The sequence below is a fragment of the Castor canadensis genome, chromosome 8 (genome assembly GCF_047511655.1).
Source record: "Castor canadensis chromosome 8, mCasCan1.hap1v2, whole genome shotgun sequence".
Classification (NCBI taxonomy): domain Eukaryota; kingdom Metazoa; phylum Chordata; class Mammalia; order Rodentia; family Castoridae; genus Castor; species Castor canadensis.
The window spans coordinates 105,904,406-105,920,949 of record NC_133393.1 but is presented as its reverse complement, the minus strand read 5'-3'; the positions used below and the strand labels follow the sequence as shown (position 1 = coordinate 105,920,949).

Sequence of the window (16,544 nt, the reverse complement as noted above, 5' to 3'; positions counted from 1 at the left end):
TGTTCAGGAATGAGTGAGAGACATAAATCACCATCATGTCTTTGGCAGCCAGGATTTCGTGAGCATGGTCCTCATTAAAGTCTTTAGTCGCAGGGTTCCTGGAGACCTTCCTTTGATACCTAAAAACATCAAACTGAAAAAGCCATGGTGAGGAGGAGGAGGAGGAAAGGGGGATGGGAGGAATAGGCAGAGAGGAAGGGGCAGAAGCTCATGAGGATCCCAGAACTGCTGTTGGAAAAGAGCAGGCAAAACTTGAATGATTATTATTCACAGCCACAAAAAAAAAAAAAAAAAAGAAGAAGAAGAAAGAAAAAGAAAAAAACTTGCAGGAGCAGAAGCAATAAAATTTCCTTGCTGAACAGAATCCAATAGAAACCTACCCAGGCAGGAAGGGTGGCTGCTCTGCTAGAGGTGATTCAGGAAAAAGGAAAAATACTCTGAGTTTTTTCCCTCCCCAGACTTCAGCCCAGCAGGCTGTTGCTCTCTATGAACTAACCTTTTCCTAAGGCCTGGTTTCCCTGCTGGGCGGGAATCCAATCCCGGGCAAAGGTCACTGGGAATACCATCTTGCTGCTGGCGGTGCTGTTCATTCACAAAATGAGCTCCTTTGTGATAAAGGCGGGAGAGCTAGCCGGCTGGCAGGCATTCCGAGCGGGTGGAGAGAGCTGCCAACAAGCTGCTAGGTCAGTGGGAACCCGGCTGGCTGCACACACATCTCACTTTACAGGATTGATGTGGCCTGCACAGCCATGTACCTCCAGTTCCTATAAATCAAAGCGCATTTTAAATGCGCCAGGGGAGCTGGCCATTTCAAGGAACCCTGCAGTGAATCTTTTTGAAAAGTGAAAAATCACTGCTGAATTGATCTATTTTGCCATGAAGTAACAAATATTTATTGAGTGCTTATCATGGACCAGGCAAAGGCTAGACATCATGAACATTTCTTGAAGTATCCTCCAGCATCAGGAGGGGAAAAGAAAAAAAAAAAATCTTTGCTGGAGTTATTTTTGGTTTGGGTTAAACCAAGAGAAGCTATGTTCAGAGCAGGCTAGACCTCAGCTAGTCATATCCTCACATCAGTTCTAAAGGACAGAGACCAGTCGGCCCTCCTCTGCTCAACCAGGCAATATTTCTCATTCTGAAGACAAGCAATGCTCAATGTCATTTTAAGGCCTGAAGGAGGAAGCTATGGTTAGGCACTTAGAAAAAAGGACAAGGCTTCTGTCAGGGGCTCCCAAATTCAGATCCACCCACAGAGGCAATAATCTCTCAATGTGGTTCTTTCCAGGAAATTCATTCTCAAGCTTACCCATTCTCAGCTCCTATTTACAATTTGCTGTTTCATAGGTTTGCATATAACTTAAATACTAAATTAAACCACATCTCCAAGATGTTTATGTAGGTTGTAGCCTCTAACCTCTCACATCTGAAAACACTTCCAAAACAGATCCTAAAATAAATTGAAGCAATGGAAAAACAAAACAAAAACATTTGCACAGATGCAGATTTAACCTGGAGGTCAAGAGCACAGGCTCAGGTATTAGACTATCTGCATGGAATTCCAGGTGTAACATGTGTTTACATGTGCTTGGGCAAGTTATTTTTCAACTTCATGTTTTGGTTTGTTTATCTGTAAAATGTGGCTTACATAATAGAACCCACCTAATAGAGTATTTATAAAGATTAAATTATAAGTGACTTTTACATATAAAGGTTAGATGAATACACAGTAAGTATATAGCACACATACAGTAAGTGTTAGTTACTTTGATGTTGTATTTTGTAGTTCATTTAAAAAAACTTTATATACATATATATTGTATAGGTTCAACTATATGTTAGTAGCTGGTTGTCAACTGAAGGAAAAATTGTAAAGAAGGGGCAATACATGTGCTAAAGCCTTATCACTGCTGGAAATACATTATGTGTCCTCAAGGTGAAAGGAACACTAAGCAAGCCAAGTACTGCCATTGCAGATACCAATTAGAGGCACATCCTTGGAATTAAAATGGAAAACAGATCTTGTAAAGGAACCACTGGGTCCAAATTTCCGGTTTTATAATGAGCAGGACCAAAAAATTCAGATCAAGTAGGAAACTTAGCCAGGATGTATATTATTCCTCCTTTCCTCCTTCTTCATCATAATCATCATACTAATAGAGTCTCTGATCTTCCAATCCAAGACAAAAAGAATGACTTTTCTCCAAAACTATGAATGAAATATGCTTCACCCAATGGAGGGGCTGGTTACTACTTTTCTTTTTGTAAGTAGCTAGATCATGACTAGAAACTGTCCACAATTCCTCTAGACACAAATGAGGACGGAGGGTAATAACAAACTCTTTCCAGCCAGGCTTTGTGGCTCACACCTGGATTCATAGCTACTTGGGAGGCACAGACCCTATTTGAAAAAAATAACTAAAGTGAAAAAAAGGAGAGAGGGTGAGGGCAATGCTCGTGTCAAGTGTTAGAGCTCCTGCCTAGCAAACATGACAGTTCAAACCCTAGTACCGCCAAAAAAAAAAGGAAGAAAGAAAAGAAAAATAAACAAACAAAACCATTTCAGGTAGAAAGAAAAAGCAGACAGACAGGTAACAAGTTTAATGAGAGCTCTTGTTTTTACTATAAAATGTATTTTCCAAGATTTAAGGAGAATTCTGACAGTGATGACATCCTAATTGAACATCACATATAGGGAGAGCAATGAGTATCTGCATAGCATCAGCATTTCCCAGGTCTGGAGGAAGCTTGTCACTGCACAAACAGACATAACACCTGTGGCACCCCCCTACCTGGTGAGTAATCGGTATGGGGCATGCAAGTCACAGCACACCAGTTCTTCTGGTATAAACCACTATAGAGGTGGGATTGTTATGACAGCCTGGGCAATAAATCCACATTGACCAAGCAATAGGGGATTTACCATGAGCAGAAAGACTTCTTCTTACCTATAGAAACTCTGTAGGCTGCACATGCTCCCCATATGCTGTCTCCTTAAATGTTCTTTATTAAAATGGAATGTACTGAGATAATGTCTTTTGGAAATTTCTCCCGGTAGAGCACAGATCTCAGGGAATTCCCGGAGACCTTTCTTTGCATTTGGGTAGAATCCACGATGCCTTGAGGAATCTCCTTCCTTCTGCATATCTCCTAAAACATGTCTCCCTCAGCTTGGAAGCAGAGACTTGAACTCATTTATAACCAGTGGCAAGGTCATCTCTGGCCTGTACTTTCCCAGCACTCTCTCCTGGAGCATGCCTCCATCCATGGCCTGTGAGATCCACTGAAGAAGTACCAGAGTTACATTAAACCATGTTTGAATGGTAAGGCTTCAGCATTCAAGGCACACACACACTTGGACAATAAGCAGGAGGCTATCTTAGATTGAAAATAGAAAAAAACAAAAACAAAAACAAAAAAACTAGGCTTGGACCACCTGGCCCCAGAGTGAGATGAAATCATGGTCCAGATGTCAACGGACAGACAAAGAGGCAGCACAATTCAAAACTGTGAGTGGTAAAAATTCAGAAGCAATTGGAAATGCCTATGAGGAGGTGACCTGCATAGAAGCTGACACAGGGAAATAGTAGAATTATGCTTGTCTCCCTCCACAAAACTATCCAAACAGGTGGAGGGGCATGGCTACCCATGGGAAGGATGCTCTGTGTCAGGTAGATACTGCTGGATGCTGAAAATTAGTGGTGAAATTCCTTGAAAATTAAGTAGCAGAGTGCAAGTGCAATCTGTCTGACCCCAGCACTGGCAGGAAGCAGGAGAGCAAGACTTTTTGAGGTACCCAGAGGAACCCTAACTTCCTACAGAAGTACAGATATCCATGGATTTAATGCAAGGCTCTAAATCCACAGGAAATCAAAGTCCCTCCTTGGAAGGCTACGTGGCAGTTCTCCAAGTTCATGCCTTTGTCTCTGCCCTGTCTTTAGTAAAGCCAATGAGCCCTGGGCTGGGTGACAAGCCTCTCAGTGCCTCCTGAGACTTGACTGAGACAATGACACGATAGAAGAGCAAGTAAGGAGGCTCTCAAATCCTAAGAAGGGACTTTGATGTCAAATGCAATCAACTACATGCAGGGAACTAACGGAAATTAGGAGGCTTTCTGAAAATGACACTGCACCACAAGTTTTGAAAATTAAGTGTGTTGCTTTTCTGTAGTCACGCTGGGCTTGCAGTTCATGCTTTGGGTTAGGCTGTGGAATCAAATACAGTGGAGGACGCTGCACATGGGTCAGGCTAGGGTTGGAATCCATCCTTGCACTTATTAGCCAGTAGTCTCAGCAAGCTTGTTTATATCTGAGCCTAAAGTAAAAGCAACAATGCCATCTTCCTAAAGTGGTGATGAAGATGATAGATAGACTTTTATCTAGAGTGATGACACATTACCTGGCACAGATAAAACTCACTGTCATTGTTTTTATAATTGTTATACTCCTCCTACTTCTCACCCAAGCTCATCATGGACACATTTTTCAGGTAATGACTGACTTGATATCCATCAAGGCAGACAGGCAATATCTTCTTTGTATCCTTTATATAACAACAGCAATAATGACCAAGTACCTGTCTATCTTCCCTGCTGAGTTAGAAGAAACTTCATCTCCTCCCAGATGCTAATGTCCAAAACTTCCATCCTTTACCCCTGCTCTTGCTTTTTCTTCTTCCTCTATTGCATACTGCACAGTTGCCTAGCCCCTCAAGCCTACACTCACTAGGACTGACAGAGAAGGGAAATGAAAAGGGAGAACGTGCAGAAACAGTGATTCCTAACATTCCTCTTCCACCTTCATGGCACAGTCTTCCATATTTGTGTCTCCAGCCTCAGCTTCACCCGTTATCTCTTTAGCGACACCTGTGAAGAAAACATCTGGAAGGCAAGTGAGTCTGGATTCCCTCTATCCAGCCTTGCAGGTAATTTCTAGCCTTCGCCTCTCCATAGTTCCATTACCATTCTTCAGGTAGTGTTTCTCCTTCCTTCAGGGCCCCACACATGAAGTAGAAGGAAATGGAATGAGGAGGAAATTGTCTTACCTTGCCTGTTTCCTGGTTTTGTTAGGGGTACAAACCCTTGCAAAACTTCAACCATGATGTTGAAGTTCAGAGAACAGAGTAGAAAGTAGGAGGCCAGTTTCCATTTCTTCCTTCTCTCAGAGGATGAGGTGACCTCAAAGAGATCTGTGTGAAGTAACAGGTGATGGCAGGGTGAAAAGAAGCTGGTGATCAGGTTCGTGTCAGCAGAATTCTCCTCTCCCCTCCCTGCCAACCATGTCTGTGCTGCACTGGAGCTCCCACTCAAAGCCTTGAGACTCCCCACTCTTGTGTATCCCCTGCCCTGTCAGAGCCTGGTTAGAGGCATCACGAAAGAAGAAAGAGGGAGCTGCACATCATCTCACGGCCTAGGCCATGACTGGGAGGCAGTGGGGAGAAAGGATGTAACCTGTGCCCAGGTTGAAGTTAGGAACATATTTGCCAAGGAAATATGGGGATCCCCAAAGCACTAGTCTGGAAACCCAAGCATTCTCCAAGCAACAAGTGCTCTTGGAATTAAAGAACAACAAGAAATCTGTGATAATCATTGCTTTCCTTTTGCCAATCATAACAACTTAATCAGGTGGGGAAAAAAAAAAAAAAAACCCAAGCCACAGAGCTTAGATAAACAAAGACTCAAGGGAGACTTTGTCAGGCTCTCCATTTCTTTTACCCCCACACACACACCTGAAGGAAGAAAAATTATTCTTTTTAAAAATCTCTCTCCTCTCTCTTTCCTGATCCTTGTTAGCACTTTTTCCCTACTTTCCCCCATTGTGGTGCTAGTAAGATAGAATCCCCACTTCAATTTGAGTTTCAGATAAGAAATGAGTAATATTTTCGATATAGGCATGCCCCAATGTTGTACTTAAAATTATTCATTGTTTATCTAAAATGCAAGTCTAACTGGGTATTCTATACTTTATTTGGTAAATTTAGCAAGCCCCTCCCCATCTAGGCCATCCCCTAATTTTTAGAAATACCCCTAATTCTTAGAGGAATAAAAGTAAAACCCTTAATGTAACCAACTCATTGCCTTGGACACAAAGAAGAGAAAAAGCGCTAGTCAGGAACACCCGTGATTTTGGAATATAAACTTCAGACTCCAACAACAGGGAGAAACAAGTTCTGATATGGTCCTTTCTAACAGCTAAAATTAGCACTAATTTTTTGTTTTTATTCACTTATTTTTAATTGACACATGATATTTGTTAGGTCGACGCTGATGGGAAGGCCAAATTGGAGACAAATAACAAAGCAAGCAGGCTTTAAGCAGGCTTTATTGAGAGCATGCTCTCGGACGAGGTTCACCGTCCCCAAAGAGCAGGGCCGGAGAAGTCGAGCTGGAGAAGTCGCGCCTGAGAAATGGCAGTCCAGTTTTTATATCCTGGGTGAAGTCAAGAGCTTAAGGTATTATGGGGCATCGGGATAGGTCGAGGTTTGGTGGGGAGGAGCTCGGGGTAATATGGGTCAGGACCCATTGCCTGCCAGCAGGAGTTGCCATGGTAATCATGAAGGGAAGGAGGGGATGGAGTGGAAAGTGAGCAGAGAGTCCCTGATCACCATGGGGTGGCTGCCCACCGGCCAAACAATATTGGTACATATTGGTAAGGTACAGTATGATGATTTGATGCATATATACAATGTGTAATGATCAGCTCAGAGTAATTAGCATTTCCATCTATCTCCTTAAACATTTATCATCTCAATGTGTTGGGAACCTTCAGACTCCTTTAGTCATTTTTGAATATATAATAAATTGTTACAGACTATGGTTACCTGACTGCACTAGAACACTAGAATAAATTCTAGTTCTCTATCTGTCCTTCTGTACCCCTGTTACCTAACCTCTTTCTACCCAACCCCCACCTCCTAACCTCTAGTGACCACTATTATAATTTTAGAAAAAAGAGCCAGAACTGCTGTTTATAATAACCTTAAAGTTGTGTTGAATTAATTTCTCTTTTACTAAAGGTAGAAATCCTTAGAGCTACTTCCTAGGGTTGAGTTTAGAAATAACCAATTCTTTCTCACCTGTGCTCCTGAGTACTAATTACTGGGTGCATGTATTTCTGTCATAAGATTAACAGCATTCCAGACCACTGATGACTTTTCTTAATAAATACAGAGACCTGTTTCAAAGAAACAATACTATTATTTTTAACGATGCCAGTTTCACCCCATCACGTATGCAAGGCTGTTGCCAATCTTCTAGTTGCTCTGCACCAAATACTCTGAGTTTTTTATAAGGCTTTGTTGCCTTACAAACTGAAGTATGTCACCTGGGCCATGCTTCTGTCTCTGAGTAAGATTGTGTTCAAATCATGCCAACAAAAATAGATTTCCTTTAAACCTTGAGAAAACTCAATTGTATTCAGGATGGTTGAAGTCACAATAGGGTATTTCAGGGTAGTAGGCAGTGCATGGGTTCAGGTCCAAGCCTTGTCACATACCAGTGGTGTGACCTTGGACAATTTACTTACCCATTCTGCCCTTTAGTTTCCTCAACTATAAAATAAGGGTAAGGATTAAGCAAGTACATGTATGGAAGTTCTAAGAACTGTCAAGCACAGTGATGAGAGCCACAAGGTCAGTAGTCATTAGTATAATTTTACTCTACTGATTGGACTGGAAATTGTCTCAGCATTTCAAGAAAATAATATGGAAAAATACAGCAAGAACCTTAAAGGTGTTATTACCTTTGATATCATGATTCTATTTCTAGAACTCTAGAAAATAATTGGAGATGTAGGTACACACATAGGTACAAAGAAATTCATCACAGGGTTATTTATAATAGCCAGATTCTAGTAGAGTTCAATACAAGGGAATCTGATAAATAAGCAGAGGTATATCAATTGATTGACTATTTTCATAGTCACTAAATATCATGTATTAAAAGTATACCTATTTAATATCTTAGGAAATTAAGGTTGACTGGAAAAACAAAAAAGCATAGTAAAACATAGCTTTGTTTTCTTTCATAGCTTACAATGACAGACCTTTGCTGTAGCTGTAAGACCACATATTTGTCTTTTTAAACAGCAGCAGAATCCTTGGAAAATCACACACACACATATCTGTCAAGGGACAGACAGATGGCCACAAAGATCATGTTAACATGTTCACAGATCTAAGAGAAACAACAACAGAAAAGATATAGCGAGATTATCGATTAGCTTTCCCCCTCATGAGCTGCTCTAATCAAATGAAAATGGTGACCTGGCATGATGTGCTCAAAGTGACTCTGACATTCTGCCCCCACTCGTGGGAAAATGTGTTATAATTAATTAACAATGTCTGCCATGGACTCAGGAATGTGTACTAGAAGCATGTGCAACATGTATTTACCTTCCTTGACACTAATGGTAAGAGTGGCCAAGGAATCACAAAAAAAGGGTAAATTTATCCAAGGAAAATTCCAGAGAAGTTTTCAGATTCTTCTTGAAATTGGCCTAGGAGCTTTAACTTCTAAATATGTAACATGTTACACTGAACTGGGCAATAGTAGCCAGCCAAGCATTGATTAGATAAGGAAGAAAAACTGGAGAGCCGAGTAGGTCAGACAGGAGACAGAAAATGGATGTATGTAACATTAATTCACTCCATTATGGAAAAGCCAAAATCTGGAAAAATCCTGATCAGGACCAAAGAGGGTACAGAAGTTAAGACAAGAACTATATCAAACATTTTCTCATTTAATTCTCCCAACTTCCTCATATACCAAGAACTGTGGTCTCTATTTTACTAGGGAGAAAACTGAGACTTGAAGATTTTTGATCACACGGCTAGAAAATTTCAGAGCTCTGTTTAATCATGGGTCTGTGTGATGCCAGCAGCTTGCATCTAAGCATCCCCTTACACACATACACACACCTTTCTAACAGTAAGGCAAAGCCCACTACTCCCTGAGTTATGGGAAAATTTTGTCAACATGTAAAAAGCAAGGAAGAAACCAGAGATCTAGATATTCCCAACTTGACTCTTTCTCTAATTTTCCCTCAAACTTTTTTCCTTATCAGTGCTATCTGATTTGGCTGGATCAGTTAGCCAACTAATAACCAACTAATGATTTTCAAATAATCAAAAACTTGAGCTAACTAATGATTGCATGGACACATTCATAACCACTCTAGAAGCAGTGTCTAGGATCATGATGAAGTAAAAAACAAACACCTGTGAGGGTTTTGTCCTCCAGGGTGGGAGGTTAGAAGCAGTACCCCATGCCCACAAGAACAAGGCAAGCCTAGGAGACAGCTACAAGCTGGCCCAGCTCCCACTTTCCTCAGTGTGGTCTCAGCACCAGGGTCACCAAAGGTCAAGTTCAATTCACTAGACACACAGACTTCTGCTAAGCAAGTGTTCCTGCTTTGCTCAGTGTCAGCTGGGAGTTGCATGTGCCTTGTGTACTAAAAAAAGTTTCTGCAGAGAGGCCAAGTGCAGAAATCTGTGCTGGAGATTTTCTACTTTTGCAAGAAGAATGACCATGTGGGGCGCTCAGCCATGGTCAACCTAAAATTAGAAGGCTGTGGCCAGGCTCAGAGGTGCCAGGGCCCAGGTGGAAAGCTGCAGGCGCTGGGCGGGCAGGGACAGAGTGACTAGAGTAAAAGGCCAAGTGTGGGAATGTGTATTGAAAAGAACATTCCAGGGAGAAGAGAGCCCTCACACCTCAGGAATTTAGGGACTAGTCATCTGCATTTGAGAGCCCTGCCAGATGAGTTCCACCATTTCCACTTCACAAAGCTCTTGGTGCAAAAATGAATGGCAAACCCAGCCATGAGTGCAATTTCTGAAAGAACATTATTAAGCAAATGGTTCTGCTTTTTCAATGCAGAAGGTCAGGTGGAGGAAAGTTGTTAGAGAAGTCCCTGGGCACTTGCAAACATCCCTGTCCAACTCCAAAAGCCACAGGTTCTAACAGCAGGACAAGGGAACCATATCTTCTAAGTAGATTTCCTCACCCAAGTCTAAATGGACCCGAGAGTTTGGGTCTGGTTGCGAGGAGAGATTGGAAGATTGGCAGAGATAGTAAAAGGAAAGAGTCATACATTTGTGACCCTGAAATAACATGACCCCAGGCTGCCCCTGGGTGATGGAACTTCAAAGCACACATTGCACAGGCAGCTTGAGGAAGAGACACACTGATTACATAGCTAACTTGCTGTCCATTATCTTCACACTGTCACATATGTCACTGGTTTTCCAGATTACTCTCAGCCCTAGACACCCAAATCTATTTTCCCCAGTGACACTTGGCACTGATTTCACTGCTTTACCTCCTGTCAGCATCACTTCTCAGATCTTTGCTGGGAGTTTTGGTGTCCCCAAACTCCCAAATTTATAGGAGATTTTTCTAGACAATGGGGTCCTCTGGCCTTTCACTCTCCTGATTACTCAAAATGATATCAAATTTTACCCAACTCCCTGGCCCTGCTGCTTCTGGACATATATCTATAGCCAGCCTTTAACTCATTGATGTTTTCCACTACTTAGAAAAGATCAATTTTCTAAGAGTAAATTAAGAGTAAGTGAAGTCATCACAATTCTCTTTCAAGCGTAAGGCATTTGATAAATGAAGTCTTGTGGGGTCCTGGCAGGTGGTACATTTGAGCTAAATACAGTGACCATCTGTGGGCCAGTCTTATCCCTCTTTTATAGACACATATTCAAGTTCAAATTGCTTTGTTAGACTTTTTTAGTGTCTTTCTTTTTATATTTCAGCTTTATACAATTATTCCCAAATCTTCCAAACTGACAGTGAGGAAGAGTAATTGGAAAGGACTCCTCAACTTAAGTCTTTTGAAGATTTGCACCATAGCTGCATTTTTCTAACTTCCCAGCATCTACTCTGTTCTTCTGGACTTTTTAAAAATGATCATTAAATGGATGAATAAATATAATAACCAATTCCATCAATACTCTTGGACCATTCTTTTGGAATTTCTGCTTTTGGATATTTTTCATTTAAAAAATTTATTTATCATCTATCAATGTCCCAAAAGAAGTACACATTCAAGGATCTATCTCATGGATCTAATGAGATACAGGATAGGTACAGATGCATATGTTGGTTCTAAAGATGGGATATTCTGTGGAGGAAAGAAGAAAGTTGGTAAATTAATTAATTATCTTTATGATTTAAAGAGTATTATCCACTTCATCATTACTGGAAATAAATAAGGTCAAACATTTTTAAATCTTTCAAATAAAATGCACTATCAAGAGCAACTTTTCTCTTTTCTTCCTCAAGATCTTTTCCCCATTGCAACAAGTGCAAGAGCAGAGAGTTGCTCTTGACTTTAACTGCCCCAGTGAGATGTTTAATCAACAGAGGAGACTATGGCTCTTGCACTGTTGAAGGGGTCTTACCGCCTAGTGGCATCCCTGGCAAGCCAGCAGTTTACTTCAGTGAGTCCCTAAGCCTCACACTGTCACAGTATCATGCAGTATGTCACAGAAATGACACCTGTCATCTTTGATAGAACTACAACTGGGGTGCACTGTTTTCAAGGGGCTGTTCTGCCACTTTCCCCCAAAGCTTTGGGGGCACAAATACTGCTTTTATGAGCCAAAACTCTCTTCCCTTTACCAGCAGAACTATTTCTTATTTTGAACAGGATTTCATTGAATTAATGGGCTCACTTGGGAAGAATTGGCATCTTTTCCATTTTTGGTTGACATTTTTGAGTGTTTTCATCAAAGAACATTGAGATATAACTCTCAACATATTCAGGATTTCAGCCATATCATTTAGTAAGGAATATTCCTAATCCAGAACCCTGAAATTTAAAATACTTCAAAATCTGAAACATTTTAAGCACTAATATGATGCCACAAGTTGAAAATTCCACACCTGACCTCATGTGACAGGTCACACTCAAAATGGTGTGCACTTAAAATATCATAGAAAATTACCTTCAGGCTATAAGGTATATATGACACATAAATGAATTTTGCATTTTGACTTGGGCCCCATTCCTAAGACATTTCATTATGTATATATAAATACACAACAATAAAAAAAAATCCTAAAATAATGCTTCTAATCCCAAGCATTTCAGATAAGGGGTATTCAACCTGTACTATAATTTTCTTCATCATGATTTTACCCATTTATTGATAGATTTGTTCTTGTGTACATTACAGTTTTTATAAAGAGTGTCTGTCTTTATATTTTCTAATTGAGTATCACTACACTTTCAAATACCATACATCTGATTACCTTGTGGAACTATTTTGCTATTTCTAATGTTTTGTTTTCAATTGAGCTGCTTAGAGTACCTAAATAGACAGTGTTCTTTCTATTTCCAATAATTATATATTTCTTTTTCTTATCTTATTGTGATGGCTTTGACCACATGTCACATGACAGCAGTGATAGCTGACATCATTGTCTCATTTCCACTTTTAGAGTCTGCCTTACTACTTTACCAGTACACATAGTGTTTACTATAGTTTAATGACAGCTACTCTATAGAGTTTTAAAAGAGATAGAAAATTTCTATTCCAAGTTTGCTAAGATTTCCTTCCAAGAAAGATATTTAATTTTACCAAATTCAAAATGCTCCAATGAAGAGAAGAAAATGTCAAATCCTAGCTTTAGGGCTGGGGTTGTAGCTCGGTGGTAGAACACTTGCCTAGCACGCATGAGGTCCTGGTTTTGATCCCCCAGCACTACAAAAAATTTCTACTTTTATAATTCTAACAAATATTTCTCATTTTGATTCTTAAAATACTTTCTCTGTTTTCAATCTACCTTATGTTTCTCAAACTTTTAACTCCCAGACTCAGGAAAAAGGACCAGCTAGAAAGAAAAACTCTTGTTCTCTTCCATAGCCAGGAGTCATAATCACTTAAAACAAACATTTGGAAAAACTCTGGACTCAATAGGGTTGGACCATTCAACAGCTTTACCTGTCATGTGGAGAAGAAGGAAAGAAGCCATTGTAGAAGGGAGACCAATATTAGCTGATGTCTGGAAATGTCAAAACAATTAACATGAAATCCTAAACTCATGTGAAATCACGTAAGTAGAACTCCTGAATGTTCTCCGTACCATACTGCACACCAGGATTAAGAAAACAGCTCTGGAGTGTTTTGCCATAGTACCCTCTTCACAGCTGACCTCATGTGCTTTCCAAAGTCCTTAATTTTACCACTTTCAGCATCCCTGTCCCTATGGATTTATGATGTGTCACCAATATTATTACTTTTGCATACTTCCACTCCTTCCATCCCAAATATTATAAGTAGCACATTTCCACATAGGGCACTAAAAAGTCAAGAAACAGAATTTCTCAGCAAGAGGAGCTGTAAGTAAAGGGACTCTCCCTTGCCATACAAACTGGCACCCAGTAGGCCTTACACACCATCAAGAAACATGGCGTAGAGGGAAAAGATACTTCAAGAAAATGGTCCCCTTTTCTCAACATGGTTGGTGCCAGCCAACTCTGGGTACAAAAAACATCCTCTGATTTTGTAGGAGGACCACTGATAGCCCTAACAAGAAACTTGATTCCTGTATTTCTGGCCTTAATATCTGGTAGCATTGAAAAGTTTCACTCATATACACGATCACCAAGAGAGCCTGTACGTCGGAGAACCAGCCAGTCCTTTCAGTCCACCCTCACCTTTATGAGGAGCAAAACATTGACTAATTATGAAATAACTTCAAGACAAATTTCCTCTGATCCTTTTGAGAAAGAACTGCTATTGCAACACTTATGTCACTGTGGGTGTATAAATGTGGGATTCTTAAATAAGTACTTGTTGACTGACTGGTTGTTCTTCCCTTGCTGATAATGCAAAGAAAAAGAGGTAAAATGACTGCTGGGGTAACACCCTTGTTCAAATTACAGGGGTTAAATTCCATAGACAGAAGTGGGGACACAGATATAAGAATGAAGTCAAAGGGCCCTGGGCCTTTAGGGACCTCATTCCCTCTGCCCCCCAGCTTCTTTCTCCCTCCTTTATGTCCCTCCTCTCCTCCTCCTCCTCCTTCCCCTCCTCCTTCTTTTCTCTCTCTCTCTCTCTCTCTCTCTCTCTCTCTTTCCTGATATTACTGGGGTTTGAGCTCAGGGCCTCACACTTGCTAGGCTTGAGTCACACCTCCAGCCCCTTTTACTTTGGTTATTATTTTTTAGGTAGAGTCTCACATTTTTGCTTTGGCTGGCTTGGGACCATGATCCTCCTACTTACACTTTCTGAGATAGGGTTTCACTAACCTTTTGTCCAAGCTGGCCTCGAACACCATCCTCCCTATCTTGGTCTCCTGAGTAGCTGGGATTACAGGCCTGAGCCACCATTCCTGGCCCTCCTTCTCATAATGACAAGCTTCTTCTCACTGGTTTGCATTCATTTCTGTTCCTATTCCTCCCTCAGGTCCGGCATATGCATGTCCTGTTGGGACCCTGGATGGCTGGACTGGTCTCTCTCATGTTGACCTCAGAGGGCAAGTGATCTCAACATTGCTTTTTCGCTTTGGCTTCCTGAATCTAAGAGACCAAGCTCAGGACACCTATTTCCCAATGGAGGGGAGGGGTGGTGTCAAAGGCCTCTCTGATATCACCCTTCTTTCCCCTGGGTCATTTTGACACACAACCCTTTGGCTCCAGCCACAGGCTGCAACCAACCTCCTAAGCCACACACTGGCCACCCTGACAGCCAAGTCACTGGACCTGACAGATCTCACGCTGCTCCCCTGGGGCCTCTCTCAGGTCTGTTCTACCAGAGAGATTTATTTCCCTGACGTTTTAGGGCAGGAAAAGACTCGTTTCCTGGAGGCCTGCCAAGAAGGAGGCGATCCACCCAGGAAATAAACAAGACCCTTTTCTCTCTAGTCTTTCCTGCTTCCCATGTCAAGCCCTCCCTGCTCCCCCTGAGTGAAAGGAAAGCTGTCAGGATAAAAGGGCCGCACTGGTGATGAACGGCTGCTGGCTGGACCCGCAAAGGAAGCACTGTCAGCACATTAACTCCTTGTTACCCGCGAGGGGCTGGCTGCAGTCAGACTTCTGAAGTCACGTCTCAGTAAATGAAACGTCTTTTTATGACCAGAGAATCATGCCAAGTGGAAGGTTTGAAAGAATGATGAAGGACTCAAAAGGCACCAGAATCTGCCTCAGAGTATTTCTTGATCTCCTCAATGACTTCATAACAGATGATCTAATATATCAGTCCCAGGAGAGAGAAAGAGCTAAGCACTGAGGCTCTGAAAGCAGGCTGGTTGTATTGTTCTCTCTTGCACCACTCCCTCTGCCCTCAAATGAGCACTGGTCTCTCTACACCTCTCTTTCCTCATCTGTAAAATGGAGCTCCAGGTGCTTGTTGGGAAGTATGAACAAGACCGTGCTCAGGAGGTATGCGTGCAGTCTGGCATAGAGAACAAAAGCTTCGTTAACTTTCATGGTAGTCAGCATCACTATTGTTTGTATTGTTCCTGAGGAGAAAGGAGCAACATCAGGCTTGCTGCCTACCTACCAGAAATCTCCCAGGCTCAGGTCTCAGGACTTCAGGTTCTACTATTTTAGCCTGTGAATGAATCTTTCCCATGTCTCCCAGTACAACAAGTTGTGATCATGCTCCAAAGGAAAAAAAAAGTTAACCTTGAGAAAACCGAACAATGATATAGGCAGAACTGGAAGCAAGACTACACCAAGGGATGGCCTCAGATTCTTCATTTCCTAAATATCTTTAAGGACTCTGGTTGCATGTGTAACGGAGGGCTTGCCAACCCCTGAGGAGACAAATGTATACTAACTGTACATCTGTGGTGAATGCTACAAAAATATAAACAAACAGCTCTCTCTCACTGTGACAAAATGTCTGAGCAAAACTAACTTATAAGAGGAAGGGCTTACTTCAGCTGTGCTTTCAGAGGTTCAGTCCGTGGCACAGTCGCTTGGTTCCATCATTTCTGGGCCTGTGGTGAGGCAGAGCATCATGGGGAGAGGGCTTGGTGGGGTAGAATTACTCACTCATTGTGACCAGGAAACAGAGAGGGGTGGCATAGGAACAAGACACACCCGTCAATAACATGCTCTCAATGACCCATCACCTCCAACTAGCCCATCCCCCATCTCCCATCAGCCATAAATCATGAATGAACTGCTGATGCGGTTTGGGCCCTCATTATCCAATCACCTCTCAAAAACACTACTAGCTGGGGACCAAGTCTTGAGACACAAGACTTTGGGGGCATCCAGATCCAAACTATATATGCTCAAATGATTTTGCATGTAGCACTCGCTGAACTCCATACTTGCTTATGGACATTTGAAATTCTTCATTGTGGAACCCACTTTAGATGAATTCTGACTCATGGAAGAGTTCTGTAGTCCAGAAAGTACTCAGTGCTTTGAGATTCTACACTATTCCATCAAATTACAAGTAAGAATGGGCTGGGTCTTTGGTATTTATCCCCAGCGATTTATAAAACATTTCCCTTCTAGTCAAATAAGTTTTATTTATTTATTTAAATACAGTTACAGCTATAAAATCTTTCTGAT

At 41.5% G+C, this 16,544-nt stretch overlaps 1 long non-coding RNA gene across 2 annotated transcripts in view; it reads right to left on the bottom strand.

The window, feature by feature from the left end:
• The window catches only part of LOC141425790 (uncharacterized), a 50,625-nt gene extending 36,545 nt beyond the window's left edge, over positions 1-14,080 (bottom strand). Inside the window, exons 1-2 of one of the 2 annotated variants that reach the window (XR_012450892.1) lie at positions 7,075-14,080; positions 2,949-5,187 (exon numbers count right to left, since the gene is read on the bottom strand). This is a non-coding gene — a long non-coding RNA (uncharacterized lncRNA). The remainder of the gene's footprint in view (positions 1-2,948; positions 5,188-7,074) is intronic. The other variant, XR_012450893.1, reaches the window with a different exon arrangement.
• Positions 14,081-16,544: the final 2,464 nt, after the last annotated feature.